At 36.4% G+C, this 9,402-nt stretch overlaps 1 protein-coding gene across 1 annotated transcript in view; it reads left to right on the top strand.

The window, feature by feature from the left end:
- The first annotated feature begins 3,042 nt into the window (after nucleotides 1-3,042).
- The window catches only part of LOC111046492 (choline transporter-like protein 1), a 103,162-nt gene continuing 96,802 nt past the window's right edge, over nucleotides 3,043-9,402 (top strand). Inside the window, exon 1 of the mRNA XM_039427663.1 lies at nucleotides 3,043-3,261. The gene's annotated coding sequence lies outside the window, so the exon portion shown is untranslated. The remainder of the gene's footprint in view (nucleotides 3,262-9,402) is intronic.

The following is a 9,402-nucleotide window of genomic DNA, read 5'->3' as shown; positions in this document are numbered from 1 at the left end:
TTTGGCGTTTTTATTTTATTACACGTACTTGATTATTCAATACTTCCTATTAAACTAAAACAATTTAATAGTTCTTTGTGTTATAATAATTATTATTGACCGAGCGAAGTGAGGTCTAAGATTCAAGTCGACGGTTTGGCATTTCTCTTTATGTTTAAATGTTTATATGTTGCATTTACAGCTAAACGCGGTGATAGATTTTCATGAAATTTGACAGGTATGTTCCTTTTTATATTGCGCGTCCACGTATATGCAAGGTTTTTGGAAATTTTGCATTTCAAGGATATTATAAAATGAAAAAGGAGCCTCCTTCATACGTCAATATTAGAGTAAAAATCAGACTAGAGAATTATTCATCATAAATCAGCTGTCGAGTGGATTATAAATTGCATGCCATGACGCATGCAATTCAATGTAACTTGGTAAAAATCAGCTGGTGTAGACTATTAATTGCATGCCTCATTGAATGCAATTTTTATGCGCTATTAAATGAACTATTGATTGCGTGCAATAACGCATGCAATTAATAACTAAAATAACATAGTATTGTCTCTCGAACTTTCTCTGCTTTGAACTCGGGCTGTCCTGTTGCCAGTATGTCTTGAAGGAGATTAGCTTTTGACCCCAACAGCCATTAGCCGTTTTCACACCGATATCTCGCCGACACGACATACAGACAGGATTTACTCTGATAGACAGTATAAGAAGAGGCTGCGGTTTATAACTGCGCGAGGTCTACTGTTCACAGAACTACTAGTATATCATGATAATATAATAATAATCAATATATTATCTATTCATGAATACTTACATGGTGGCAATGATATATTGTGCACTCGTCCTCCTCCACCACTTCCTCCACCTCTTTCTCCTCTACCACTTCCTCCTCCTTCATTTCCCCCTCCTCCTCCTCCTCCTCCTACTCCACTTCCCCCTCTAACTCTGAATATATGCATTTACGGCGAACAGATTTTCATGAAATTTAACAGGGATTTTTCTTTTCGAATTGCGCGTTGATGTATATGTAAGGTTTTTTTTAATGTTGCATTTTAAGGATAATATGAAAGGAAAAGGAGCCTCTGTCATACCCCAATATTACCTTGAAAATCAAAGTATAGAACTAGTAGTTCTGCAAACAGTAGACCTCGCTCATGAATACAACTTTCAATCTGATGAAAAGAGCCAGTACAGTAAGTACAGTATATTGTGAAGATTTAGCCATGGTTGTCATCTATTATTTTCTCCATTGAAAGTGCTAGAGACACTGTTTCCAGGGACACCGGACTTATCAAGAAGTACTTTTATATCAAATACATACCTTTTAAATGAAAAAGACTAAGAAATTGTCAAAAAACCACAGATTTATTGATACTCAGAAAGACCGGTTTCGGTCTTATTTGCATCCATGTGGAATGAAACTTATCATGAAAGTATTCGAAATATTAAACTTCATAATACAATACAATAGAGAGTAGATGGAATAGGTAAGAAATAAACTATGAAGGTGGTCCTATTACAAAACATTATGATCAGACTTTTAATAAAAAAGAAAAGAAGTAATTATGGAATGAGAGCATGAATGCACCAAACCCTGCCAATCATAATGACCTTATGCTAAGGTATCATTTATCAATGATGACAGAAGCCTCGATTTAAACAAATAGAAGCTTGGTGAGAAAATCAACTCAGGTGATAGATTGTTCCACAGTCGGGACGTCACTACAGTAAAAGAGGAGTTGTACATAACTGTGCGGTGGAGTGGAATTTGTAGGAAATACTGGTGCTGCCGTGTGTTTCTGTGGTGGATGTGCGATAACATAGAATTTTCTCTCAAGCTTTCTCTGCTTTCAACTCGGGGAGGCCTGAGGCCAGTGTTGACAGTATGTCTTGTAGGGTATTAGCTTTCGATGCCAGAAGTTTTTTAAAACAGATGATTAGCATTGTCAATACACCAACCCAATCAGCCAGGTGGCATGCCAAATGACCGACCGATTCCCATTTGGCCGAAATTATTATTTTGTTGCAAAAGATCGAAAATTGAAGAATCCCAAATGGTAGAATTGAAACTTGTACTTTCCCAAATGGTCGAATCCCAAATGATCGAAAAGTTTTAATAGTAATCCCATTTGGCCGAAAATCTCAGCTGTCGCAAAAGGTCGAAGATTTGATTTTCCCATCTGACCGATTCTCGAACAGTCGAATCCCATTTCATAGAAAAATGTTGTAGTTCGTCGCAAATGGTCGAATCCTATTAGGTAGAAGAATTTTGTATTTTGTCGCAAATAGTCGAATCCCAAAAGGCCGAAAGTATACTCTCCCATATGGTCGAATCCCATCTAGCCGATGAGATTCGATCATTTGCGACGAACTGCAACATTTTTCTATCAAATGGGATTCGACTGTTTGAGAATCGGTCAGATGAGAAAATGAAATCTTCGACCTTTTGCGACAGTTGAGATTTTCGGCCAAATGAGATTACTATTAAAACTTTTCGATCATTTGGGATTCGACCATTTGGGAAAGTTCAAGTTTAGTGGCATGTCAAATGACCGATCGAAAAATTTTAATAGTAATCTCATTTGGCCGAAAATCTCAACTGTCGCAAAAGGTCGAAGATTTCATTTTCCCATCTGACCGATTCTCAAATAGTCGAATCCCATTTGATAGAAAAAAGTTGTAGTTTGTCGCGATTGATCGAATCTCATCGGCTAGATGGGATTCGACTATATGGGAAAGTATACTCTTCGACCTTTTGGGATTCGGTCAGATGGGACCCCACGGACACGACAGGTCAGAATTTACTCTGATGGACAGTATTCGAGGAGGCTGTTATAATTCCATAACTATGCAAGGTCTACTGTTCACAGAACTATACTAGTTTGATACAGATTTACACCCTACATCAAGGAGCAAGGACCTTTGCGCATTTCATAAACTGCAGGCTCCGTTACCATGGCAACGGAAATTGATTCACATTTTCTCCGTCAGAGGACGATCTCATGACCTTGTTCCACCCTCCACCCAGGATCTACCCCACTGAAAGCCACGTTATCACTCGGAAAATGTGTGTCTCTCTCTCATCTCCAATATTCACCGTTTGAAAAAACGATTTTACAAACCAGTTTGGATGTATTTTTAGAAAAATCGTTGTAGTAGATAAATTAGAGACGCGATTTCGTTTTCGAGTAATATTGGTTAGCCTATTTCCTACAACAGGCAACTGATTTCATATCCAGCCTATTGAAACACAGAACTTTTGAGGTAAGTGATGAATTATTATCATCATTTATTTATTAATTTATCAAATAATTCAGAATTACATAATCTTCCAGAGAAGTACCACAGGTTAAACGGGTTGAAAAAATATATAATATATCATTGAAATTTTAATTACTGTGGTGATATCTAAAGGTGCGTAGAGACTAAACTTATGCTCCACGTCGTGGAGCTATCAATTTTAATAATAATAAAATAACAATATTAAGTTTGTTTTTTGGTCTTGCAAAATTATTTCTCCAATATGTGATATTTTCTATTTTAGTGATATTAATTTTAATAATAATAATATAACAATTTTAAGTTTGCATTTTGGTCCTGCAAAATTATTTCTTTAATATGTGATATTTCCTATTTTAGTGATGATAATAATGTGAAATATTCCTTCAATGTTTGGTTTTGGAGCATCTAAATTTAAAAATCTACTTTGTGAAAATAATAATTAAGGACTGAACATTTTGTGAAGTGAACAACTACAAGACTCAACCTATTTCGGACTATGTGTTACCTTATCTATATTTGGGAGAGGAATAGCACAAGGTTACCTTATTTTTTTCTCCCTATCATTTTGATGATGTACTTAGTGTATGAATTTAAATTTAAAATTGAATTTAAATTTCAATCCGCTAATGCTATATTTATTATATGTACAGTAAGATACAGATAAAATAAGCATAGCATCAGCTGATGAAAAGAGAAATGCGCGTGTTCGTGGCGCATAAGTCTGTACACATCTTAAGTGAATCATGTGAACTTCTGCACCTTAATTACAGTACAAGTAATTCTCTTCTTCAAATTAATGTTCTTCCACGGTAATCTTGAAATCAATGTATTCATAGAGCATATTGAAAGACTCTTCTGAAAATATCTAAAGAAATAATCTCCATAAAGTTTCATTGGACTAGGTGTTTTTCTAGAGGCTAGTTAATGTTCTCAAACACATTCGAGATTCAAAATTCATAAACGTAGTTATTGTGAATCCAATTTGAATTTCTCAATTATAACTGACAAATACAGAATAAACCATTCTCATTCAGCAGAGGTTGATAGTTGGTTAACCTCTTTATTGTAGTGATAGGGTAAGCACGCCATGGGGTCTTTTAAGATTGTGAACTTCTCCACTTCTTCCTCCTCCTCCTCCTCCTCCTCCTCCTCTTCCTCCTCCTAATTTTTGACGTCAATAACTTTTTTATGTGTGCACCGAATTTGATGATTTTTGTTTAGTTGTGTTCTTTATGTTCAGGACCAGGTTTATGGCCTATCAAATTTATAATCCGACTTCATGACTCTTTCCTACGGTCCTTTAAAGTTTACATGTAATCCTTATGGGAGAAGATTTGTGAGCTGGCCACACACAGAAATAAAAATCAGCTTTTATAATCATTGCGTCATCCAACAGACGTCGATAGATAGTAGACAAGAGTGTATGCTGCTCCATAACCGCCCATGTATTTTATTCTAAACGCTCCGACTAAAAACAAAATGAGTGTTCTGTGTGTAAACATCCAGCAGTGCGGCCTCAGGTTAAAGATGCTCAAAAGACATTGCTTTGCTTCGAATAATTATGCTTTCCCCGGTGTTTAGAAATAATTGATTTAGTAAATTATTAATTTTGCAGTTGGAAAATTATCTATATAAATAAAATGCCGCAACGCGCCTCCTCAGGTGTGCATCCAGCTATAAAGTTTTTCATGAGATGCATTAAACTATTTGGCTGTACGAAGTTCGCCGGGCCAGCTAGTATATAAATAGAATAGCTCAAACTATTCCATTAAACGGTATCAATGATAATTTAGAACAGTTCCAATAAGAGAATTCCAGGCAACTAGTCAAGTCTATCACTTCATTTTCCAACTGTAATGAACATTCGAAAAGTTTTCTTATACATTAAGTAATTGATAAAAAATAATTCCATAGTACCGTACCCTTTTGTTTTAAAACTTTTTTTCAAGTTTATCAAAATCCAAAATTTTTGGTTTGGAAATGCCGGAACTGATTGTTGTGTTTTATGGAATAGGATTTTGAAACAAAAGGGCACCATGCAAATATTTTCATCGATTAATAAATCAAGTCACTTTATTAGAAAATTGAGAAAATAGTGTGCCAACGTTTTTTTGTAAATTAGATTGCTTTCAGATTTCTATGATTAGAGGTGAGCTATTCTTATTATAAGGTCTTCTACCGTGAATTGCAATGGCTTTACTCAGATTTTATTTTTGATTGACAGCTGAATTGGTTGTTCAATAACAGTAATAATTACGTAATTACGATACTATTGAATAGTGTTTAGAAGAACGCGTGACGATTGACGCCCATAGGTGCGTCCTTGTCACTTCCCACTCGGAAGTAGTCAGTGGGAGAGAGATAACTGATAGATAGAAGTAGTGTAGTAGTAGTAGTTGATGGAGGAGACGGAGGAGAAGATCAGAAGAATAAGAGGAAGAAGAAGAAGGAGAATAAGAAGAATCCCGTAGAAGGAGAAGCAGTTGAAGAAGGAAAAGGAGGAAGAGACAGTCAAGGAGAAGGAGAAGCAAAGGAGTAGGAGAAGGAGAAAGAGAAAGAGAGCGAGTGAGAGAAGGAGAAGGGGAAGGAGGAGGAGAAACAAAGGAGTAGGTGAAGGAGAAGGAGAAGGAGAAGCAAAGGAGTAGGAGAAGGAGAAATAGAAAGAGAGCGAGAGAGAGAAGGAGAAGGGGAAGGAGGAGGAGAAACAAAGAAGTAGGTGAAGGAGAAGGAGAAGGAGAAGCAAAGGAGTAGGAGAAGGAGAAGGTGAAGCAAAGGAGTAGGAGAAGGAGAAGAAGAAGAAAGAGAAGTAGTTGAGGAAGGAAAAGGAGAAAGAGGAAGAGAAGAATAAGGAGAAGGAGAAAGAAGAAGAGAAAAAGAAAGAGAAGGAGAACGAGAAGAATAGCATGATGAGTAAAATAACATGATGAATTATATTAACATACATAATGAATACATACTTATATTAACTAACATACAATTATATTGAGCAAAGGAATAATATTTCATCTATCTATATAAATAAAAATCGAGCCTCAAATTTTGACGTTCAATAACTTTTCTATGTGTGCACCGAATTTGATGATTTTTCTTTAGTTGTGTTTGTTATGTTCAGGAGCAGGTTTATGGCCTATCAAATGTATGATCCGACTTCAGGACTCATTCCTACGGTCCTTCAAAGTTTACATGTAATCCTTATGGAAAAAGATTTGTGAGCTGGCCACACCAAATACCTTGAAGATGCATAGACTCACATGCAGCGCTAGTGTCGAACTTGGAATTGAAATCCGCCATTGAGGGGGCAACCCATAAGATTATTACATACCAATGCCACCAATGCCTTTGTGATCTATAGTATTACAAATATATAATATATAATACCTCGTGCTAAAATACCCCAATGGCGGCCTTCAATTTCAAGTAAGAGCTATCATTGGGAAGGCATATGCATTGTGGGTCTATATCTCTTTAAGGTCTTTGGGCCACACACAGAAATAAAAATCAGCTGTTATAATCATTGCGTCATCCAACAGCCGTCGGTAGATCTGATTTCTATTTTCTTTCTACTGGTTCACAAAATTTTAATTCTAATAATAATGCCGCGGTACGAACGACGTCCAAACTTGAGTCGTAGAGCTCGAAATGCTGTAAATTTATAATATGCACAGGAAAATCAGTAATAATACTATTCAATTTCCCAGCAAGCTGCATTCAACAATATCTAAAAATACAAACTGCTGCAAAACTAAGCACATAGGAAGTCCATATTGAGAAATTAATGTAAATACTGATTGTTGGATAATTTTCATAAAAATATATTGCATCAGATTAAGCTAAGGCTAAGCACACCTGAGAAGGCGATACAAAGTGTTGATCTTATGGAGATTGCCTTATCACACCGTTCCACACCATGCCCAATTCTGTGTGTGGGTTCTTCCATTCAAACCAATAAGCAAGAAGCACCTGGATGCAAAATGCCGCATCACGCCTCCTCAGGTGTGCATCCAGCTAAAGTTTGTCATGAGATGCATTAACTATTTGGCGGTACGAAGTTCGCCGGGCCAGCTAGTATTATGATAAAATATGTGAAGTTTGAGGTATTACTATAATATTTTTACTATTCCATATGAAACGGTAAAGTTTGAACCTTGAGATGTCCATTCTCAAAAAGAGTATCGAGAATATCCTCCCCTCAACTACTTGGCCGTAAGGCGAGAGATTCATTGAATGAGTAGGCTACTTTATTTATGTAGATTACAATACATACAGGCTTATACACTTATCTCTTTTCTGTATAGGGCTACTTTTATAGAAATAGAAAGAAAAATAAAAATCTTAGTACCCTTTTTGAAATATTAAATCAAATAAATATATAATTATTATATTTATAATTAATAATATTTGATTAAATATTAAGTAGAGTATATTAGTGGGGATAGACTGACTTTTTTGCTCGAGATCCCCCTCCCCCCTCTCCCCCCTCGTCCATCCCTCCTCCCCTTCCCCCCGCCTGTAGGGCGGGGGGTGTTCTAAAAATAGATTTCCCCTTCCCCCTGTCCAGTGGAGGTGAGGGGGAGTGAGAGAGAGGGAGATATATCTTTCTCTCTCTTTCTAAATCCCCTTCCCCCTGTCCAGTGGAGGTGAGGGGGAGTGAGTGAGAGGGAGATATATCTTTCTCTCTCTTTCTAAAAATAGATTTCCCCTTCCCCCTGTCCAGTGGAGGTGAGGGGGATAGAGAGAGAGGGAGGGAGATATCTCTCTCTCTCCAGGTGAGGGAAAAAAAAATTTCCCTTTTAGGAGGAAAAATTCCCTCTCTGTCTACTGTCAAATTGAAGTGAATTCATATTTCTACATCTAATGCTATGGTGACAGATTGAGGTGAATTCTAAAGATGTGGGGGAAAAAATCTCTTGAGAGGGAAAAATTCCTTTGGTGACAAATTAAAGTGAATTCATATTTCTACATCTAATGCTATAGTGACAAATTGAAGTGAATTCATATTTCTACATCTAATGCTATAGTGACAAATTGAAGTGAATCCATTTCACTCTACTACGATAGAGATAGAGATCTCCTTCTTTTACTCATGTCATCTCTTTCCCGCACCCTTTCCGAAAGGAGATAAGAATCAATTCTTTCCACATCTAATGCTATACTAACAAATTGAACTACATTCATTTCGCTCTACTATGATGACAGGCTCAATTGATTCTTATCTCTTTCCCACACCCTTTACGAAAGTGAGTAAAGGAGGGAAGAATCAAGTTCCATTTGATCGTGGGTATAGTGTGAAACGATTCTCACCAGCATTACAAAAGGAAGGAATCTAGTATGGGAAGATATTAGCTCTTTAGAGTAAAGTGACAGGTGCATTTGATCGCACGCGTCTCTCATCTGGCCCGCACCCTGTGAGGTCGTTTAATAACTCCTGCAACGAAAACCGTTGTATGAAAAAAAATCGATTTATGTGACAAGTGTTACTTGTTAAAGTTACTTTGCTCAACCTTCTTCAAGATTTATCGACATAGTCAAAAATGACTAGGGTGAAAACTATAGCTGTTGAAGTTGACTTGTACAAGCTTTTTTTAAAGATTTATTGACATGCTCAAAAATGTCAATCAGGGTGGTGCAGACTGTAATTTGAAACTATAGGTGTTAAAGTTCACTTGTACAACCTTTTTTTAAAGATTTATTGATATGCTCAAAAATGTCAATCAGGGTGGTCCAGACTGAAACTATAGGTGTTAAAGTTCACTTGTACAACCTTTTTTTAAAGATTTATTGACATGCTCAAAAATGCCAATCATGGAGGTCTAGACTGAAACTATAGGTGTTGTCTCACTTTACCTTTAAAAGATTTATCGAAATACTCAAAAATGTCTAGACTGAAACATTCACTCTCTCACACTCAACTCAAGATTTTATGTTTTCGGCGCCAATATAAAGTCTTTATACTTGACCAAATCCATTTTTTCTGTAATAATTTGTACTACCTGATGTTCGTTAAGCCCATGATCTTTCGCTTCGATCCAATTCATGTGGAAAGAAACTTCGGTGTATTTTGATACTATATCATACGCGAATGTAGTCTTTGATTCATCATCATTCAGCAAATTAATGAACATA

This window comes from Nilaparvata lugens, chromosome 5, assembly GCF_014356525.2.
Source record: "Nilaparvata lugens isolate BPH chromosome 5, ASM1435652v1, whole genome shotgun sequence".
Classification (NCBI taxonomy): Eukaryota; Metazoa; Arthropoda; class Insecta; order Hemiptera; family Delphacidae; genus Nilaparvata; species Nilaparvata lugens.
The sequence above is the reverse complement of the archived record's forward strand: the minus strand, read 5'-3'. Positions and strand labels throughout refer to the sequence as shown.